The following is a 6,000-nucleotide window of genomic DNA, read 5'->3' on the forward strand; positions in this document are numbered from 1 at the left end:
TACTTCAATTTGGCATGCTTGTTATGGTTTAGTAGAGATGTGTAAGTATTTGTTAAAAAACAATTTCATTTATGTTATGTTAGGAGAGTTCTCAACAGATTATATTGAAAAAGCATTCAGTAAGTTTAGACAAGGTTCAGGCGGAACATATTTTATAAATGTTCAAAATGTTGTTGAAAAATTAAACATTGAAAAAGCTAAACTGTTATTGGAATTAAAAGTTGATGTTTCAGATTACACTACTGATATTGAATATTTATGTCAAAAATGTGGCTATTTTTGAAGTGAAGAATCTTGTGATATAATTAATCAATTGCGTGAACTAGAAGCATCTTTGCCACTGAGTACAAAAATGGCTCTGTTTTATATTGCAGGCTATGTTACAAGAAAAGACGATGTCAGTGAAAATGAATTGTTGACTGACACTGCATTATATTTTCAGTTGTATGGAGACTACACAAAAACTATTGACAGAGGTGGATTAAGTGTACCTCTGGATTGCTGTGTCCAGTGGGTTTTTTTTGTTACATTATATTTGAAATTGAGAAAAAAAAGACATGCAGAAAGTCGTTGTGCAATATATTTATGATGATACCAGATATTTATAACTTGAACATGCTAAAGAAACATGGTGTTATATTGTCAAACATATTTCTTAAAAATTATTGCTTGTTTATTTCACCTAAGCGCTCTAAGGAACCTGCATTAAAGGTTTTAAAATTATCTGTAAAGCATTAAATTATATTGCTATGTACATTTTTCATAACATTTTCTAATACTTGATGATTATTTTAATGGCTTTTTTTGCATTATTTTTAAGGTTGTTTATTTTTTTTTTGTGATTTCGTTTTTAAATAAAATTCATTCATTATTCTAAAAAATGTTGTTTTTCATTATTTTTTTTTGTTTTATTAAAGTTTTATGATATTTAATAAACACTGCATTAGACACTTTGTGCATTGGAACAGTTCCTTTTAAATTTAATAAATTAAATGAAAATAATGTAGCTCGCTTATTTTTTCAGCTGTTTTTTTATATTTTCCGTAACATTGTCCGCCCCCAGTTAAAAATACGGATTCGCGACGGGAAGGCCTGTAATAAGTATCGCCATGCGAAAAACCTTTTAAGAGAAACAATAAAAAACGGATTGAAAGCGAAAAAAAACCGGTAGTCAACCCCCGCATTAATGTTTACATTATTGTTTTGAATTTTATTATACAGATTATTGTAAGATTCGAAACATGTTAAATTAGAAAAATAGTGCAGCAATAAGAGTATCCGTACATCGAAGTTAGAATGATTTGCAGCAATTAAATAAGTTTAGTGGAATCTGCGCAATAAGAGAAAAGTCTTTCCACTAATGTTAAGTATGCATAATAAGGGAAAAATCTGTAATCACAGCAAGATTAGTAAATTTTTTGTTGTTAATTTTTTCTATATGTTTCTTTATTCTGTGTTAGTTAACACAGATTAAAGATAAATTAATTATTTAATCTGCGTTAGTTTTAATTTTTAGCAGAAAAATTAGAAATGAAAGAATTAAAAGTTTCTTTTTTAAGTTTTTTTTTAATTTAAAATTTTTATTTACATAATATAAAATAATCTTTAAAGTATGCCTGTTTCAATAGTATGGTTAATCCATCAGTTTGACAAACCTCAAGTACTTTTATTTATATAAGGAAATTTATTTTACTTATATAAGAAAGACATGTTTTCCTTACATAAGCTGAAACAACAACAAAAAGCAATATATTTACCAGATATATAGATATTTTACATAAGCATGTTATAAATTATAAAAAATATTTATACAGTCTACATTCTACATGGTTCACTCTCATATAGCCTGGCTAAATAGAGGAGAGCGGCCATAAACAAAATAAAACAGAATCTTAATCAGAAGAACTCTTCCTGATGATCCAGCAATGGTGAAACTTAAAGTAGAAGATAAAAGTTTGATAAGTGTTTTTTACTAATTTATTATTGCTCTGTTTTTTAAGAACATTGAGCACTCTATTTGTAAAATACACTAACATAATATTATAATAACATAATACAACACACACACACACACACACACACACACACACACACACACACACACACACACACACACACACACACACACACATACACACACACACACACACACACACACACATATATATATATATATATATTTATATATATATATATATATATATATATATATATATATATATATATATATATATATATATATATATATATATATATATATATATATATATATATATATATATATATATGTATATATATATATATATATATATACTTTAATATATATTTTATTTATAATAAATAAAATATATATTATATACTTTAATTATGAATAATAAATAACAAATGTTAATTTAACAATAATATAAAAACTAAACAATAAATGTTTTATAACATCATAAAGAAAAAAATGCTGTAATAAACAATGAACAAATCTAATAACAAATGAGTAACAAAAGTGGGTGAATAAATATGTTATAATTTTTTGTTGTTCAATAACTAAACTTTCCTGTTTTTCACACTAAATATAGTTTCAAAGATTAATTTGTTGCTAAAAACATAAGAAAATTTTTGAAACATCAAGAATATATATTCTCTACTAAAAAAGGTGGTCACTAAGTCAAATCGTAAAAAGAGCTTAATAAAGTCATTTCTTCTTCATTATCTTCAATATAGCTTTCATCGCATAAGTTTATCTTCCTTGTTTAATAAAGATGAGTTAATGTAAAGAAAAGCTAACTTTTCCACATTTTCATTTAATAGTCTGTTTCTTCTCTTTTCATGAATGAAATTATATGTGCTCCAAACTCTTTCACTAGAAGCAGAAGATTTCGGAACTGTAAATAACCTGATTGCAATTTTAGATAAATTTGGAAATTTGCTTTTTCCAACAATTGCCCAGTATTGAAAATTTGATATTTTAAAAATTTCTTCTTTGATGCTGTCTGACATAGAAACAAATTGTGTTAAATATTTATTCAACTCAAAAATAGCTAAACTGATTTCTTCTTCTGAATCATAAAAGATTGTAAAATATTTTTTTAATTGTTTCAAAATGTCTAATTTATCTGAACCAATCATGTCATCACTAGCATATATTGGTGATAAAACAAAAGCAAATCCCATAGATTCTGTATGGAGAAAGGCCCACCTTTCATATAACAACTTGAGAATTATTCCTGAATCTAAATCAGGTTTTTCAAAATGACAGAGGAGTCTTTTAAAATCATTGTAAATGTTTGCCAAATCATAATTATCACTTTCAAATTTTCCAATTATATTACTTGGAAATTCAAGTATGGTTGATAGGCTTTTGACTTTTTTCCAAAACTGACAATCAGAAACAATTTTTATAAATGAATTTTTTTTCTCTGATTCTTTAATATTTGAAATAATGTGATCCTCAATTACGAGTTCAATAATAAATTTAGCATTCATTAATTTTGATAAACAATTATAATGAGTATACCAACAACAATAATTCATCATATTGCAATTGCTCAGGTTTGCTTAAAGTGTCCATCCAATTTATTATGGTAGCATTTTTATTAAATTCTTTTGGAATATCAGATTTTCCACTTTGTTGACTTATTAAATTAGCATCACTAAGTTGTTTACTTATACAAACTTTATTACTTACAGGTTTATCAAACAAAAATTTTCTTCAACAGATATACCAGAACAATTAGCTCTTTTATGGCTGCGTAATTTATCAGACGACCAATAAACTTCAATGCCACAGAGTATGCATTTTTCTCTTTTAGTAAAAATGTTCCTGCTTTTTAGATATCTTTCAATACATATTTTAACTTTCATCTAAATCAATGGTAAATAACAGTAAAACGTGACTTTTCAACTCAGTCAATTAATACTAATTCAACAACAACGTGATAATTTTATTTATTTAAACACATAACCAACACTTTTGTTGTTATATAAAACTTATTTAGCTCTAAAAGACTTAATATTTTATTTGAACTTTTATGTAAAATTGTTATATTTACTTAAAAATTAAATGTATATAAAAATTTTAAACTGCTGAGCATTTTGAGGTGCTGTAAACTAAACTTCAATTTACAACACCTAGAAATCTTAAGCAATTTAATATTTTTTTATACATTCAGTTAAGCAAAAATATAACAATCTTACATCAAAAATACTTTAAACTAAAACACTTACTTTTGATATAAATATTTATATTAAATACTTATAGTAAAACATTTATAATAAATGTAATAAAGATATAAAATATGAAAACATTTGATTTAAGAACATCCACTTGATATTTTTTAGGGCACTTGCGTTTTTTTGTTTTTAAAGCACTTTCGAATTTGTTTGCACTTGCGTTGATCCTTGTGGAAGTAACCGGTAACTAGATTTAAGCTACCGGTAGATTACCGGTAACTTACCGGGTAGTAACGTTACCGGTAAGTAACTTGCCTAACGCTTGGTTTCCAATAGTTGTAGAAATGTCGTACAACAGTTGTACAACAATAATGCTTTATAATGTAAACATTTTCTTGCGTAAGTTGCACAACTTAACGTCGGTTGTACAACAAAATTTATGTTGTAAAACAAAGGTTGCGGAACCTTTAGAACCAAACCAATCTCGGCAACAATTGTTGTACAACATAAACGCAAAAACTGTTGCACAACATTTCTACAACTATTGGAAACCAAGCTTAATTATATGTTTGCACACTCAGTGCACCTCTACAAGATTTTCTTGTGAGTTAACAGTTAATGCACTGCAAAGAGTAAACCATTTATTAAATATTCAAGGTAGCTTTTTGTTTACGCAGCAATGAATAAGTAAACAATTTTCAATTTTGATTATATTATGTAATTTTAAAATTTGTAGTGCGTTAAAAAATGTGTATGTATGGGTATTTTTTGGTAGAAATTCAATAATCCTGACTGCTTTTTTCTGCATGATAAATAGGCGATTCCCTTATGTTTTAATTCCATGATAGAAAACAATATGTGAGGTGAGAATGAAATAAAGTATAGTTGCATAGTTTTTTAAGGTCATAAATAATGTATTTTTTTATTTCTTTATGGACTTATTAAAATAGAGAAGGTGTCATCTGCAAAGGACTCTACAAAATTTTAAAGCTTTAGACATGTCATTTATATATATAAGAAACAACAAAGGGCCAAGGACAGATCCCTGAGGAACACCTACTTTGATATCATTTACGTTTGAGCTCACCCCACTAATGGATACTGATTGAGTTCTATTAGTAAGACAAGATTTGAACCAGGAGTTTAAAATTCCTTTAAAACCATTGTAGGATAGCTTATAAAGTAGGATGTCAACATCTACAATGTCAATAGCTTTTTGAAGTTTGATAAAAAATACCACATCCAAACGTTCGTTCATCCAGAGAATCTTTCAATTTTTTCTGTTAGACTTATAAAAGCAAGTGAGGTAGAGTAGTTTGATTTAAAACCAAATTGTATTTCAAAAAATGGTTTATTTACATTGAAGAATTCGTATAAGTGGTTAAAAATTAGTCTTTCAAGAAATTTATCAATGTTGGAGAGGAGAGAAATTGGCCTACAGTTTTGCATAAATAGTTTTGAATCAGTTTTAAAAATAGATATGACTTTGGTAGTTTTAAGTTTTTTGGGAAAACACCACTTGAGAAAGAGATATTAAAAATGTTAGAAAGAATTCTGAAAAGTTCCGTTTTTAACAGTTTTAGAATTTTAAACGATTGCTAAACATATTTATTTTATTGACAGTAAATATAGAGTAGTTAGTTTAGCAGCAAATTTCAATTTGTTTAAAAAAGGTTGTTAAAGTTTAAAAAAGGTTGTTAAAGAAACTTTATTGTTATTATTTAATAAAATCTTTATAAGTATACTAATTTTTTGTTGTTGTTGCTTATTACACAAGGAATGCAAGCAATGGGAGAAGCTTTGAGTTTTGAAAAGTGTTGTCTATGAAAAAAGTCC

This window comes from Hydra vulgaris, chromosome 04, assembly GCF_038396675.1.
Source record: "Hydra vulgaris chromosome 04, alternate assembly HydraT2T_AEP".
NCBI classification, from domain to species: domain Eukaryota; kingdom Metazoa; phylum Cnidaria; class Hydrozoa; order Anthoathecata; family Hydridae; genus Hydra; species Hydra vulgaris.